This window comes from Pongo pygmaeus, chromosome 13 (assembly GCF_028885625.2).
Source record: "Pongo pygmaeus isolate AG05252 chromosome 13, NHGRI_mPonPyg2-v2.0_pri, whole genome shotgun sequence".
Lineage (NCBI taxonomy): Eukaryota > Metazoa > Chordata > Mammalia > Primates > Hominidae > Pongo > Pongo pygmaeus.
In genome coordinates, this window is record NC_072386.2 from 24694833 (window position 1) to 24712652 (window position 17820).

Here is a 17820-nt window from a genome sequence, read left to right on the forward strand (position 1 = left end):
CACCCAGGCTGGAGTGCAGTGGTGCTATCATAGCTCACTGAAGCCTTGAACTCCTGGGCTTAAGCAGTCCTCCCACCTTGGCCTCCTGAGTAGCTGAGTCTACAGGTGTACACCACTGTGCCCAGCTCTCCCTCACCCACGGCTAATTTTTAAATTTTTTTTAGAGATGGGGGTCTTGCGATGTTGGCCAGGCTGTTCTTGAACTCCTCGCTTCGAGCAATCCTCTTGCATCAGGTTCTGAAAGTGTTGGAATTACAGAGCCACTGCACCTAGCCTAATTTGTAAGTAGTTTACCCAAGGTTTTTGCATCTATATTGATACATAAGATTGGTTTATAGTTGTTGCTGTTGTTTTAAGTTTTGGTACCAAGGTATTTTTAGGTTTTGGTTTTGTTTTGTTTGTTTGATTTCTTTTCTATAATAGGTAGGTTTTCCATTTTAACTTTGAAGGAGTTTATAGAGGGAGAATCATATGTGTTTTTAATATTTAAAAAGGCTCACCCACAAAGCTACCTGGGTTAGGAGATTTCTTTGGAGTGAATTCTATGATTTTTAAAAATTTTATTATTGGAGGGGCAGTTCCTCAAGGATCTAGAACCAGAAATACCATTTGACGCAGCAATCCCATTACTGAGAATATACCCAAAGGATTATAAGTCATGCTACTATAAAAACACATGCACGTATATGTTTATTGCAGCACTATTCACAATAGCAAAGACATGGAACCAACCCAAATGTCCATCAATGATAGACTGGATAAAGAAAATATGGTACATATATACCATGGAATACTATGCAGCCATAAAAAGGAATGAGATCATATCCTTTGCAGGGACATAGATGAAGCTGGAAACCGTCATCCTCAGCAAACTAACACAGGCACAGAAAACCAAACACTGCATGTTCTCACTTATAAGTAGGAGGTGAACACTGAGAACACATGGACACAGAGAGGAGAACTACACACACCAGGGCTGGTTGCAGGGTGGGGGGTGAAGGAAGGGAACTTAGAGAATGGATCAATAGGTACAGCTAACCACCATGGCACACATATACCTATGTAACAAACCTGTATGTTCTGCACGTGTATCCTGTTTTTCTTTTTTTAGAAGGAATAAAGAAAAAAATTTTTAAAATTTATTATTGGTATTCAGATTGGATCACTTCATCCTGAGTCAATTATGGTCATTTAACGTTTTTTCACATTTAAGTCTAAAGTTGTATATTATTGCTATGTTTATGACCTCAGAAAGGACTTTGTAATATTAAGGAAGGAAAACAAAAGGATAAAAAAACCTGGGAAGGTAGTTCTTCCTGGAAAGATTTATTGCAGGCACAAGAAGCAAATTTTAGACCTCATGTTTATTTAATTTTTTTTCATGAAATTCATGAAGATATAGGCTCTTTGAAATTCGAAAAAAAGAAAGAAGAAACTTATACTGAGATGAGACCTGTACTTGAACAAGCAGCTGAGGCAGAATGAGAAACCAGGTTTGGGCTCTTAGGAACATCCTTAATCCTGGCAATAGGAGGTTCAAGAAATCTTTGTGGATGCATATGTGAAGAATTAATGAATGATTAGGAATATCAATTCTCACAGTGTGGTATAATCTCATGAAAACTGTAGGAGATTGAGCTGGACCACAGGGAACAGGGGAATATCTCTGAGCGCTGTTTTTGTTACGTACTTGGCTCCTCTCCTCCACACCCCCTTAAGGTTAGTTCTCCCGGCAAGGGTCCAGCGTGATTACTCTGCTCTGGGTTTTCTCTTACCATTGCTTGTTGCCACTCTCCTGGTTCACCTGTTCCCGTCCCTGAGCACTGCCCAGGCCATGGCTTTTTTAACCACTTAATATCCCCAGCAACTAATCATGGTATGTCCTTGAATTCTAGATATCCTCAGGCTGCAAAGAAAATTAAAAACAGGCTGGGTATGGTGGCTTATGCCTGTAATCCCAGAGATTTGGGAGGCCAAGGCAGGAGGATCACTTCAGGCCAGGAGTTAGAGAGCAGCCTGAACAATGTAGCAAGACCTCATCTCTAAAAATAAAAGTGTATAATTTAATAATTCTTAGTAAGTTTAAAGAGTTTTGCAATCATTACCACAATGGAATTTTAGAACATTTCCTTCACCCCCAAAATAACCTCGTTCCCATTTGCAGTCACTTCCTATTTCCACCTTCAGCGCCACCCCCGCCCCCTGCCACACAAAACCACTAATCTGCTTTCTGTTTCTATTGATGTGTCTATGATGGATATTTCATATATTTATATTCATATAAATGGAACCATGGTCTTTTGTTTCTGTCTTCTTTCACTTAATGTATTTGACATGCATTCATGTTGAAGCATGTGTCAATACTTTGTTCCTTTTTATGACTGGAATAGTATTCTGTTGTATGGATATACCACATTTTTCTTATCCATTCACCAGTTAAAACATTCAGGTTATTTCCGTTTTTTGGATATTATGGCTAATGTTCTCAGGAATATTCATATACAAATCTTCGTGTGAACGTAGATTTTCATTTCTCTTGGGTAGATAATAATGGCTGAATTGTTGGGTCATATGGTGACTCTATTTAGTATTTTAAGAAACTGAAAAATGTTTTACAAAGTGGCTGCACCATTTTCCCACCAGCAGAATACAAGAGCTACAGTTTCTTTACATCCTTGTCAATATTTGTTATTGCCTGTCTTTTTATACATTGGCTTGGTAAATATTTGTAATAATGTGCAGAACCTCATGCCACCTTTGTAGTCCCTCAGGTGGAAGCTGCTGTCTGGAATCACATTCTGAGAAATAGATTAATGATCCTTCATTGATACTTAAGACCTATGTACACCTTCTAGCTGTTGTATTAAAATCTAAAAACTCTAGTATTTTTGTAAAAATATCATACTACTTAAAGCTTAGGGTGTCCGTGTGTCAACAACTATTAATTATACTCCAGTATCCAGTCTCCCCTTCTTACACAGGGGACAGTCAAAGAGTCCCATTTTCCAGCCTCCCTTGCAGCTAGATGTAGCTATGTGATTAAGTTCAGAAGAATGGGATGTGAGCAAAAATATGTTCTCTTAAATGGAAGAAGTGAGCCAGGCTTTTACCTCTTTCCACATCCTCACTGATGGGAAGGTGGAAGTGAGCGTAGCCATCCTTAGACCAAAAACAGATACTAGGTGCTGAGATTGGAAGGGCCTTAAGACACAGGAGGCTTGGGCATCTGGTGATTGCAGGGCCTCCATTCCAGCCCTGGATTGCTTACCTGGATTTTAACATGAGAGATAAGTATCCTGTTTAATCCAGTGTTATTTTTTATTCATTTTGTATTTATTTGAGATAGAGTTTTGCTCTGATGCCCAGGCTGGAGTGCAGTGGCTGCAATCTCAGCTCACTGCAACCTCTGCCTCCCGGGTTCAAGCAATTCTCCTGCTCACCATCTCGCCTAGCTAGTTTTTTGTATCTTTAGTAGAGACGGGGTTTTGCTATCTTGGCCAGGCTGGTCTGGAACTCCTGACAGGCTGGTCTGGAACTCCTGACCTCAAGTGATCCACCCACCTAGGCCTCTCAAAGGGCTGGGATTACAGGCATGAGCCACTGAGGCTAGCCCCAGTGTTATTTTGAGGCTCTCTGTTATAACAGCCAAAATGCGAAATTACTAATATCTAGAATGACTCTGTAGGAACATGGCTTGAATATGAGAGTCTCCACTGATGAATATGATCATACAAGGAAAAGCAGGGCAATGGAGACAAAAAAGCCTGGGAAGAAAATCAGGACACTAGAATTTTAGTAGCATTTTTACCTCTAGTCAGCTTTGTGATCTCAGGCAAGCCTTATATTTCTCTGTCTTCATCCATGAAACAAGATAGTTTTGTACAGTTGAAAATAAATGCTTAAAGCTTGAAAATAAAAAGCATCTGGTTTCAGAAGTACTTCATTATATTCCTAATCACTGGTAAAGCAACTCAGTACTAGAGGCTGGGAAGGGGAGGGAAGGGAGAAATAGGGATAGATTTGTAGAAGAATCAAAATTACAGCTAGATAGAAGGAATGAGTTCTAGTGTTACATAGCGCTATAGGATGATGATAGTTAACAATAATATACTCTATGGTTTCAAATAGCTAGCAGGAGGATATAGAATGTTCCCAACACAAAGAAATGATAAATGTTTGACAAGATGGCTATGCTAATTACCTTGACCTTATCACTATACATCATATGTGTTGAAACATCACTATGCACCCCATAAATATGTACAAATCATTATGTGTCATTTAAAATATTTTGTTAAATTAGGAAAATATATAAATGTAAACCTTTGGTATCAGCTTTCTTAAATAAAATAGATGTTAATCATCTTCAGCGGCTGCATCAGTGAGAATATTAACACAGGGCTAAGAATTTTCCTATACACAGTATTAGCTTTTTAAGTCCTCCCAATAGGTGCCATTATTGTCTCCATTTTACGAATAAGGAACTGGAGGTTTAATGAAGTTAAGGACCTTGCCCTGCCATGCAGATAGTTAGTGGTGGAGCCGGGTTTCAATTCCTGAACCCAGAACACGGGTGTTTGACCACTGCTACTCTGCCTCCATAACTATACCCAACACATACCAGAAGATCAATAGTGATGGCCAGTGGCCATATGACCACTTTAGCTATTGTGACTAGAAGGGATTATCATACTTTAAAATGAATAAACAACTCTTCCTAATTTGCTCACTAGGTTAAGGTGACATGGGAAGCGATCATTGTGAGTCATCCAGGGAACACAGGGAGAGTTAAGCTGATGGTGACACACACCTGCCAACTGCTGGGAGGAAGATAATCAGCCCTCAGGAATTTTCGACCCAGCCCCACTGCACAGCGTGGTTGCTGGACTCCTAGGACCAAGCCTCCTGGGCCTGGCAGGCAGCTGTAATTCAGAGTGGGTCGGGGCTCCTGGACGTGTTGTTTCCTGTGCATTGCACTTCGCAGAGGCACAGAGCAGAAGCTAAGCCTGATGGCCTCTGAACACTGGTTGGGTTTTTTTTTTTTTTTTTTTTCCTGGCAACAAAATTAAAACTGCTCCTAGGGATTTATCCACCCTTTTGCTGATCTCGATGTGAACTGTGCAGCTGAATCCCTGCACACAGTACTGACTCTATCTCTCAGGGTGTTGCTTAAAATGTGGCTGAGCACAAATGCAAAACATCAAGTCTTGTTGAAGTCAGCACACCGAATTAATCTCTAAAAGTAATGAAAGAATTAGTTTCACTTTGTAAGATAAACAAATGCAAAGTATGGTGAAGTCAGAGATGTTCAGCTCAGTTGCTTTTAGATGGCAACATCTTGTGAAAATGATATTATATATTTGGGACACATTTTAATGCCACTCCAATATCTTGTGTCGTTATAAGGATGCTATGGGTTTTTTTGTTGTTGTTTTTGAAGTCTATTTAGCATATGAGATTTTTTTTTTTTTTTTTTTTTTGAGACAGAGTCTCGCTGTCGCCCAGGCTGGAGTGCAGTGGCGCGATCTCGGCTCACTGCAGGCTCCGTCCCCCGGGGTTCATGCCATTCTCCTGCCTCAGCCTCCCGAGTAGCTGGGACTACAGGCGCCCGCCACCTCGCCCGGCTAATTTTTTGTATTTTTAGTAGAGACGGGGTTTCACTGTGTTAGCCAGGATGGTCTCAATCTCCTGACCTCGTGATCCGCCCACCTCAGCCTCCCAAAGTGCTGGGATTACAGGTGTGAGCCACCGCGCCCGGCCTAGCATATGAGATTTTTAACCTGCAACAATTCACCTTTAGTGAATTTTTAGTATTGGAAATGATACAAGCTTCAAAGTGTCTTGTCCTTTTTTTTAAGCTCTTGGAAACATAAGTATATGATTTAAGTAAATATAAAATTAGAAGCCATCTCAACACTAGAACTTATTCCTCCTATCTAGCTGTAATTCAGCCTCTAAAGTGAATGTGAAATAAGGCTCACTGTTTTTCACCCCATCCTTAATGTTATTTTTACCCTGACACTGAATTTCAGGCTTTGGTTTTTCTGAGTGTGGCCCACTTGCTTGAAAGTTGTTCTGAAAGTTTGAGGTAAAGGAAGTCAGATCAGAGAGCATTTTTCCCCCAGTACCTAACAAAATGAATAAAATGACTGCACTTTAAAGGGCCAAAAATTTCTCATCAGTGATCAAGATTGAAAGAAGGGCAAAACTTCATGTAATACAGTTTTACTTTCAACTGTATGGCTTTCAACCTTGTAATGACACTTGCTTTTCAGAAAGAGAAATGAGGAAAGGTGAGTCAACAAAATTCTGACACTTTTTCTGAATTCGCCTTGAAGTGAGGAAGAAGTGGACTGAGGCACGAGGAGCTGGGGAAACTGACGCGTAGGAGCCACTCTTCGTGCCACTGCAGACCCTTGCTAAGGCAGGAGGAGTAGGCAGGGCCGGGCATTCTCCAGGGTGCTTGCTGAATGGGGGAATCAACCAAAGCCCTTGGGTTAGAAAATGTCCCATGCTGGGAAGACTGGCCCTGGTAAGGGACATTTGCTGGGGCTTGGAAGAGAGAATCCAGCCAGGCCAGCAACAACTGCGGGCAGCTCCTGATGACCTTTCCTCCTTCTCACAAGTTTTTGGCTAGAGAAAAGTAAGTAGAAAATAACAGCCAGCCCTCAAGTTGTTCTCCATAGGGGTGATAAATAGATTCCAGGAAGAGGGTCAAGAAGAACTACAGTAGATCAGAGAAACTGAAGTTTATGATATAAACTGAAGTTTATATCATAGCACTGCATAAGTTTAGCTTGAGCAAAATGAAAATAGATGTCACGTCAACCTTGCAAATGAGCCACAGAGGGGAGACGGAGAGAGAGACAGGTTAACATGAAAAGAACAATCTCTGCTTCACAGGGTTGTTGGAAGGAGTAAAAGAGAAAAAGTATGTAAATACTGGACCACAGAACCTGATACATTCGAAGTGCACAAAAATCATAGTCTCTCCTCCACTCCCATCCCTTGTTCATAGCCCTACATATTGTTTTTTTGTTTTGTTTTGTTCAATTCAGGCTCACTTTGCATTCTTACAACACTGTAGATCTTTAGGTTGAGTAATTTATGGCTTAAAGCTAAATAATTATTTGCCAGCAAACTGTTCTTGAAAATATATAGCAGCATAGGAAAGGTCATGGGCTTTAGTATTAAAACTAGGCTTTGATCCTGGGTCACCTCCCTGAGTTTGTGTTTTTAGGCAGGTTATATATTTAATCTCTCTGAGCTGAGTTTTCTTCTTTACTGAATGATATCAATAATCCTAAATTTGCTGTACCTGTATATATGTAAAGCACCTGGCACAAACGAGATGCTCCTTGAGGTGGCACAGCTAATATCATTTTACTTTTTCAGATTGTTATATAAAACAACAACAAATTATTGTTTGTTACCCCAACTGCTTCTTTAGGAGGGTGAATTTTGTTACTGTAGAGCGTCTTGTTTGGTGGAGCATCATGATGTCCTGGGGTCTGTAAGTTTATGAATTGAGGGAAGTGGCTAAATTGCTTGCGTAAGAAAGGGAAGAATAAAAATGGAAATGAAGGCAGGAGTTGGGGGCAGGATGATCAAGAATCTAGGAGAGAGAATTAAGCAGTGAAATCTGGGAGGATTCAGGGAGAAAAATCCCTAGAGAGGATAAACCAGGAAGGGATTTGTGGAGGTACAAATATAGAATGTCAATTTTTACCTTGTTTTCTTCAGGTTGTGTGATATAGCTACCCTTCCTGTCCCCTCCTTCTCCTCCAGGATACACAGAATCTTCAGGGAAATTAACATTGCTCACTGAAGCTTTTCTGTGGCTGGATTTGGTGGAGAGCAGCAGGACTAGGAGAGGTGCTGAGTTCTGCATCCAGGTTGATGCAGTGAGGCTGAGCAGTGTGAGCAGATGTGGGAATCAGAGGACACAGGGGAGGTGACATCTGGCTTTTGGGTAGATTTCCACAGGTCTGATCATGCTCTGTATTTGCCATCTGCCAAACTTTATTCAGGAAGTCTTAAGGTCTGGGTAGATATGAAATCTCTCAGCTTGTAGAATTTCAACTACTCTTTCCCTAGTAGCAGAAAAGTAGAAGTGAAGACAGTACTAGGACCATGTATCTTCTAGAGACTTAATATACCCCTGCTCTGCCTGCTTCCACCCCACCCCCATCAATGTCAGACATAAGCCATGTCTGTTTTGCACATTGGTTCAAGGTCTCCAACCAAAAGTGTTGGAGTTCGCTCTTTGAGTTCCCTTCCTACCAGTAGCCTGGCTCAGTCCTCCCAAGAAAGATGCTGTTCTGTTTCCTTAGACATCCAACTGTATAACTCTTAATTCCCTGGGGGACCTTCCTCTTCTGTTTGCTTCTGAGTCTTAATTACGCCCCATCTCCCTTAGCAGCAGTGTTCTTATACCCTAGCCACCACCTCTCCCAGAATATTCTATGTTGCCTTAGACCTCTTCTGCCAGTCACCATCAAAATACTCCTTCCTTCCTTCTCCACCTAGACAATCACTCATAGTTTCAAATTTCATCACAAAATTTGCTACTCTGATGTGCGCAGGAAGCTCAATTAAGGAATCAATGTTCAGTCGCAGGCCTTGCCCTTTCATCTCTGTATACTTCTTTCCTAGGTAGTGCCATTCACAACATGGCTTCAATTATTGACAGGCGTGTGACCACAAATTTATATCACCTACACAGATTTTTCTTCCAAATTCTAGTCTCATATATCCAACTACCTATTTGATGTTCCCTATTTTAAATGTTCAAGAGCTCCTTTAATCTTCTTAAAAATTATGATGTAAGTACTTTTATTATTCTTATTTTGAAAACTAGAAAGCTGATGCTCAGAAAATTAAAATATGTTTTGTGCGTAAGTTCACACAACTGATTAATATTTGATGGAATCTGAATACAGGACTCGCTGCCCTCAAACCTTATTCTTTTATCTGGCATGTCATTACTGCCTTTTAAATATTTATATCAGGGAAACTGAGATCACTTGCTTGACATAATAATAATAATAAAAGTATTATCATCGAGAAATGAAAACAATTTATTTGAATAGGAATAAGACAACGTGCTGATAATTTCAAAACTTTCAGCATGATAACAAAATTTTAGGACTGAGTTTCCTTCACTAAATGATATCAATAATTCTAAATTTGCTGTATTTGTATACATAAAGTAACTGGCACAAACTTGGGATCTTTAAAAAAATTTTTTTTAATTTTTAATTTTTGTGGGTACATAGTAGATGTACATATTTATGGGATACATGAGATGTTTTGATACAGGCATACACTGTGAAATAATTACATTACGGAGAATGGGGTATCCATCCCCTCAAGCATTTATCCTTTGTGTTACAAACAATCCAATTACACTGTATTCGTTGTTTTAACGTGTACAACTAAGTTACTATTGACTATAGTCACCCTGTTGGGCTATCAAATACTGGGTCTTATGCATTCTTTCCAACTTTTTTGTACCCATTGATTAATGGGTACACTCACCCCCCAACTACCCTTCCCAGCCTCTGGTAACCATCCTTCTACTCTCTCTGTCCTTGAGTTCAATTGTTTTGATTGTTAGGTCCCACAAATAAGTGAGAACATGTGATATTCATCTTTCTGTTCCTAGCTTATTTCACTTAACATAATGACCTCCAGTTCCATCCATATTGTTGCAAATGACAGGCTCTCATTCTTTTTCATGGCTCAAGGACTTCATTGTGTATATGTACCACATTTTCCTTATCCATTCATCTGTTGATGGACATTTAGATTGCTTCCAAATCTTAGCTATTGTAAAAGCTGCAACAAACATACAAGTGCAGATATCTCTTCGATATGCTGATTTCCTTTCTTTTGGGTATATACCCAGCAGTGAGTTTGCTGGAGCGTATGGTAGTTCTATTTTTGGTTTTTGAGGAACTTCCACACTGTTCTCCATAGCAGCTGTACTAATTTACATTCCCATCAATAGCTTATAAGGGTTCCCTTTTCTTCACATTTTCACCAGCATTTGTTATTGCCTGTCTTTTGGATACAAGCCATTTTAACTGGGATGAGATGATATCTCATTGTTGTTTTGATTTGCATTTCTCTGATGATCAATGATGTTGAACACTTTTTCATATGCCTGTTTGCTATTGTGTGTCTTTTGAGAAATGTCTATTCAAATCTTTTGCCTGATTCTTTTTATCAGATTATTTAGATTTTTTCCTATAGAGTTGTTGTCAGATGGATAGTTTGCAAATATTCTCTCACATTCTGTGGATTGTCTCTTCACTTTGTGGATTGTTTCCTTTTCTGTGCAGAAGCTTTTCAACTTTATGTGATCCCATTCGTCCATTTTTGCTTTGGTTGCCTGTGCTTGTGAGGTATTGCTCAAGAAATTTTTGCCCAGACCAAAAGTTCTGGAGATTTTCCCCAATGTTTTCTTGTAATAGTTTCATAGTATGAGGTCTTAGATTTAAGTCTTTGATCCATTTTGATTTTTTTTTATATGGTGAGAGATAGGGGTCTAGTTTCCTTCTTCTGCATATGTATATCCAGTTTTCCCAGCACCATTTATTGAAGAGATTGTCTTTTTTTCCAGCATATGTTCTTGGCACCTTTGTTGAAAATGAGTTTGCTGTAGATGTGTGGATTTGTTTCTGGGTTCTCTATTCTGTTCCACTGGTGTATGTGTCTGTTTTTATGTCAGCACCATGCTGTTTTGGTTACTATAGCTCTGTAGTATAATTTGAAGTCAGGTAATGTGATTCCTCCAGTTTTGCTCTCTTTGCTTAGGATACCTTTGGTTATTCTGGGTCTTTTGTGGTTCCATATAAATTTTAGAATTTTTTTTTCTATTTCTGTGAAGAATGTCATTGGTATTTTGATAGGAATTACATTAATCTATAGATTGCTTTTGGGTAGTATGGACATTTTAACAATCCATGAACATGAAATATTGTCAATGTTTTTGGTGTCCTCCTCAATTTCTTTCATCAGTGTCTTGTAGTTTTTATTGTAGAAGTCTTTCACTTCTTTGGTTAATTCCTAGGTATTTAATTTTATATGTGACTATTGTAAATGGGATTACTTTTTATTTCTGTTTGAGATTCTTTACTGTTGGCATATAGAATTGCTACTGATATTTGTACGTTGATTTTGTATCCTGCAACTTTACTGAATTTGTTGATCACTTCTAGTGGTTTTCTTGTGAAATCTTTAGGTTTTTCCAAATATATGATTATGTCATCTACAAACAAGGATAATTTGACTTCTAGGATAAGTTCTTGAAGGTCATTCTGCCCATCCATTCTGGCAGATGTTTAAGATCATAGGTTTTTGTTGTTTAAAAGAAAATGTTTTTATTTTTCATTTGAATGGACTAATATTGCTTTTTCAGAGCAACAAGGAGAGGAAATGAGTCACATTAATATTATTTCAACTCTTGGCTCCTGCTGTATCTGATAACCTACCTCCATGATTTTTTATTTTACTTGCACTTTGTGAGCCATTCCCACTTATTTTTGGTAAACTCATTTAAGCTGAGGTTCTCACTTAGTTGACACTGTCTTTTGGATGTCTCAAGCCATCTCAAATTAGATGGAGCTAATACTAAAACTTGGTTTCTTCTCTCCAAGCTAGCCCTCTTCCAGTTTCCCCATCCTAGTGATTGGAATCACCCTTCATCCAGTTATGCAAGTCAGAACCTTAGGTGTCACCCTAGATCCACTGCTGTCTCACCTCCCATATCTGATTATCATCACATCCTGGCCTGTGTACCTTCTAAATAGCTATTGACTCTGTCCTCATCTCTCCACTTCCACTGCCACCAATTTAGTCAAAGCTACCATTTAACCTCTGCCCTGGACCATTGGAGCAGCCAAGTACCTGATCTTTCTGCTTTCATTTCTTGTTCCTTCCAATTTGTTCTCCAGAGTGCAGAGTAATCTTTTTGACACACAGATCAATATGTCACTCCCTACTTAACATCCCACAATGGCTTCTCATTGCCCTTGGAATAAAGTCAAAGCCCCCTAACATGGCTTTTATGGTGCGGCATGGTCCATTCTATTTCAGTGCCTGGTATATATATCATGCTCTCTCCCACCACAGGAACTTGGAACATGTGGTTTCCTCTGCTTGTAACACTCTCCTCTCCTCTTCACCTAATTAACTAAGACTCTGCTTCCTACTACAAAACCTCAAGGAGGAAGAAGGCCATTTCGTCTTCCCACATTCAGGTAGGCACATGATCTTAGCCTGAACAAGCAAATAAGTCTTAGGAAATGCTGCAAAAGCACAGGGCTGATTAGAGATTTTTCTTGGTTGGGCAGAGTTGAGAGTCCAGTGTCACAGTGGCAAGTGTCTGGGGATGGCAGTGGTGAATGTCCAACAGTGATGTCTCCATCAGGGCAGGTATTAGTTCCTGCAGCAGAGTCTTGGCTGTGCATAGCCTTCTTTGGTTCCTGCCTTAGTCTGATTCTTTGACATTTCTGTGAATGCCGTAAGCCATCTGATACTCTTCCATCAAGTTATTTTTCTTCTTAACTTGACCAGACTTAGTTTCATTTTCACAACCCAGAATCCTGATGAGTACAGTGTGACTCTTTGATTAATGGCTGCCTTGTCTTCCAGAGAGGAAGTTCTGTGGCTATTTTGTCAACTAATTTTATTCAAAGAAACTAACAGAGTGCCTGGAATAGAATTAGTACTCAATAAATGTTTTTAAAAACATGAATAGATAGATTCTTCTCTACATTTCAGTAGCAGTTTGCCTTGATCATTTTGTATTGCAATCCTGGTTTTGCCCTTAAGGACACATGCCTCATCTTATTTTTGTCTAGGGGCTGACACTCTTTGCCTGACTCACAGAAAGTGCTCCAGAGCTCTGTGTTGATCAAATGGAAACCACAAATTAACTTGCTTTGTGGAGCTGTTTGGGAGATGCTTATCTTAGCATCAAGGGCTAAATTCGCATCTCTCCTCACCCTCCCAATCCCACTGGTCTGAAGTAGGTCACATACCTGGGTACCCTTTGTACCTTGGTTATTCAATTCACTCTACACTTTCTCTAACTAAATGGTAGCTATTTAGTGCCTGTCTGATTAAAGACTTCAGTTGTTTCGGGAACTCAGCATTAGAAATCCAAAGAATATATGTATGTTTTGTCACCATTCTTATGCAATTTACCTTGTGGGTTTTTGACATTCTATATGTTTAAAAAAATCTTTATTATTGAGGCATAATTTATACGTAAGAAAATCCAGCAATTTAAAGTGTATAATTTATTGAATACTAATGAACATATGCAGTCATGCAATCACTAGCACAATCACGATACAGAACATTTCCTCATTCCAAAAAAATGCCCTTGTATTTCTTTGTAGTCAATCCTTTCCTCCCACTTCTAGCCCCTGGCAATCACTGATTTACTTTCTATACCTATAGTTTTGCCCTTTCTATAATTCAATATAAGTGGAATTAAACGGTAAGTACTCTTTGTGTCTCATTTCTTTCACTTAGCATGTTTTGAGATTCATCCATATTGTTGCTTGTATCAGTAGGTTGTTCCTTTTTATTTTCGAGAAGTATTCCATTATATGGACTTATCCGCATTAGTTAATACATTTACCATCTAATTTATTAGGGTTGTATCTAGGGCTTGGTTATTACAAATAAAGCTGCTATAAATATTTGAGTGTAAGTTTTTGTGTGAACATATGTTTTAATTTCTCGTGGGAAATCTAGGAATAGAATTGCTAGTTCATATGGTAAATATACATTCAACTTTTTAAGAAACTGCCGAACTGTTTTCCAAAGTGACTGTACCATTTTGCATTTCCACCAGCAATGTATAGGAGTCTTAATTGGGTCAGGCACCGTGGCTCACGACTGCAATCCCAGCACTTTGGGAGGCCAAGGCGGATGGATCACCTGAGGTCAGGAGTTCAAGACCAGCCTGGCCAACATGATGAAACCCCGTCTCTACTAAAAATACAAAAATTAGCTGGGTGTGGTGGCACATGCCTGTAATCCCAGCTACTCAGGAGGCTGAGACAGGAGAATCACTTGAACCCGAGAGGCAGAGGTTGAAGTGAGCCGAGATTGCATCATTACACTCCAGTGTGGGTGACAGAGCGAGACGCTATCTCAAAAAAAAAAGGAAGAAGAAGTTTTAATTGCTCTACTTACTTGTCAATATTTGGTATAATCATTCCTTTTAAATTGCACTGGGGGGTATGGTGGCTCATACTTGTAATCCCAGCACTTTGGGAGGACGAGGTGGGTGGATCATTTGAGGTCAGGAGTTTGAGACCAGCCTGGCCAACATGGTGAAACCCCGTCTCTAGTAAAAATACAAAAAAATTAACTGGGCGTGGTGGTGCATGCCTGTAATCCCAGCTACTTGGGAGGCTGAGGCAGGAGAATCACTTGAACCCAGGAGACGGAGATTTCAATGAGCCAAGATCGCACCACTGCACTCCAGTCTGGGTGACAGAGTGAGACTGCACCTCAAAAATAATAATAATGATAAGTTGCATTGTGTTTTTTTTTGGCATTTCTGTAATGTCCAATAATGTTGAGCATCTCTTCTGTGCTTATTTGTAATTCAAAACTGTACTTTATCAAAGGGTCTATTCAAATTTTTTGCCTATTATAAAAATGAGATTAAAAATTTTTTAATCATGTATTTTTTTTCTTATTACTGAGTTGCAAAAGTGCCATGTCTATTTAAAACCTGTTGGCATTTTGACTGAAAATGTGTTGACGCTATGGATCAATTTACAGAGAACTGTCATCTTAATAATATTTAGTTTTCTTATCCATAAATATGCTTTTTGTATTTATATAGGTCTTTAATTTCTCTCATCAAAGTTTTATAGTTTCTCAGTGTGTGGCTCTTAAATATGTTTTATTAAATATATCCCTAAGTATTTAATATTTTTGATGTTATTGTAAATTGTATTTTTTATTTCAACTTCCAATTGTTCATTCTAGTATATATGAATATAAATGATTTTTATATATGGATCTTGTATCCTACAATCTTGTTAAATTCATTATTTCTTGTAGCATTATTGGCCTGCAAATAAAGATGGTTTTAGTTCTTTCTTTCAAATCTGTATATATTTTATTTCTTTTTTTAGCCTTATGGTGCTGGCTAGGGCCTTCAGTACAATATTAAATAGAAGTAGTATAAGCAGGCATCTTTGCCTTATTCCCAATTTTAAGGGAAAGAATTAAGATTTTCTCCATTAAATATGTTAGTGGCTGGCGCAGTGGCATGTACCTGTAGTCCCAGCTATTCAGGAAGCTGAGGCTTGAGGGTCACCTGAACCCAGGAGTTCAAAGTTTGAGGCCGGCCTTGGCAACATAGCAAGATCACATCTCTTAAAAAAAACAATAAAAAAGATGTTAGTTGTAGAATTTTTGTAGATACTCTTAACCAGGTTTAGGAAGTTCCTTTCTTTTCCTAGTTTGCTGAGAGAGTCTTTGTTTTGTTTGTTTTGGGTTTTTCTTAAATCATGAATGGGTGTTAAATCTTGTCAAATACTTCTTCTCCATCTATTGATTATACAGTTTTTCTCTTTTCCTATGTTAATATGGTAAGTTTCATTAGTTGATCTTTGAACTTTCAACCAAACTTGCATTCTTGGGATAAACCCTATGTAGTCCTGATGTTATCATATTGTGTACTGCAGGATGTGATTTGCTAAAATTTTCTAAAGACTTTTTGTATCTATATTATGAAGGATGATGGCCTGTGATTGTGTTTTCTTGTGATGTCTTTGTTTGGTTTTGATGTTGGGGTACTGCTTCCCTTGTAGAATGATTTGGGAAGTGTTCCCTCATCTTTGGTTTTCTCAAGAGTTTGTGTAGAACCGGTATTATTTCTTCCTAAAATGTTTGTTAGAATTCACCAGTAGAGCCACCAGGAGCTGAAGTTTACTTTGTGGGAGGTTTTTAAACTACAGATTAAATCTCCCTAATAGATATAGGGTTATTCACGTTATCTATTTGTTAATGTATGAGCTTTGCGAGTGTTTGTCATGGAAGGGATTTGTCCATTTCATCCAAATTGTTGAATTTATTGGCATGGCATTGTTTATAACACTCTTTTATTTTCCTTTTAATGTCTGCAGGATCTGTAGTGATGTTCTCTCTTTCATTTGATATTGGCGACTTGTGATCTCTCTACTTTTTCTCATCAATCTGACCAGAAATTTATGATTTACTTTTTTGTCTTTTCAAAGAAACAACTCTTGGTTTCATTGTTTTTTTCTCTATTACCTTTCTTTTCCCTTTTTCTTTGATTTCTGATCTTCATTTATTTCCTTTTGCTTACTTTAGGTTTCATTTGTTCTTCTAATAGTTTTTTAAGTGGAAGCTTAAATCATGAATTTGAGTCATTTCTTCTTAAATATTATTCTTCAGTATGATAACTTTCCATCTGAGCACTGCTTTAACTACACCCCACAAATTTTTATGTGTTTTTGTTGTTGTTTTTATTATTATTATTTTTAAGTTCTGGGGTACATGTACAGGATGTGCAGGTTTGTTACATAGGTAAACGTGTGCTATTGTGGTTTGCTGCACCTATCAACCCATCACCTACATATTAAGCCCAGCATGCATTAGCTGTTTTCCCTAATGCTCTGCCCTCACTGCCCTCCCCCAGCAGGCCCCAGTGAGTGTTGTTCCCCTCCCTGTATCCATGTGTTCTCATTGTTCAGCTCCCACTTATAAGTGAGAACATGCAGTGTTTGGTTTTCTGTTCCTGCATTAGTTTGCTAAGGATAATGGCTTCCAGTTTCATCTATGTCACTGCAAAGGTAATGATCTCATTCTTTTTTATGGCTGCATAGTATTCCATGGTGTATATGTGCCACATTTTCTTTATCCAGTCTATCACTGATGGGTATTTGGGTTGATTCCATGTCTTTGCTATTGTGAATAGTGCTGCAGTGAACATACACATGCATGTATCTTTATAACAGAATGATTTCTATTCCTTTGGGTATATACCCAGTAATGAGATTGCTGGATCAAAAATGGTATTTCCAGTTCTAAATCTTTGAGGAATTGCCACAGTGTCTTTCACAATGGTTGAACTAATTTACATTCCCACCAACAGTGTAAAAGTGTTCCTATTTTTCTGCAACCTCGCCAGCATCTATTGTTTCTTGACTTTTTAATAATCACCATTCTGACTGGTGTGAGATGATATCTCATTGTGGTTTTGATTTACATTGCTCTAATGATCAGTGATGTTGAGCTTTTTTTCACGTTTGTTGGCCACATGTATGTCTTTTTTGAGAAGGGTCTGTTCATATCCTTTGCCCACTTTTTAATGGGGTTGTTTGTTTTTTCTTGTAAATTTACTTAAGTTCCTTGTATATACTGGCTATTAGACCTTTGTCAGATAGATAGATTGCAAAAAATTTTTCCCATTCTGTAGGTTGTCTCATTCCTCTCCTAATCATTCTTGCTTTCCTCCAACTTATTGAATATATGGAGCATATTTGTAATAGCTTTTTAAAATATCCTTCTTTGCTAATTCCATTATCTTTGTCATTTTTGTTTTTTTCTATCAATTATTTTTTCCTCGTTATGGATCTGTTTTCCTGCTTTTTTGCATGCTTGGTATTGTTTGTTGTAGTGATTTATCAGGCTTCTTTCTCTGGCCTCAGGTAGTTTTCTCTGACTGATGCACAGATCACTATGGAGTGGAAGACTTCAGAGCTCTCTCCCTCTGTAGCTCCCTCCTCTCTGAAGGAAATTCTAGCTGCTTTG

The 17820-nt window shown here is 38.5% G+C and overlaps 1 pseudogene; it reads left to right on the forward strand.

Annotated features, from left to right (window-relative positions):
* Positions 1–258: 258 nt before the first annotated feature.
* Positions 259–17820, forward strand: part of LOC129044714 (DNA fragmentation factor subunit beta-like) — a 42435-nt pseudogene continuing 24873 nt past the window's right edge.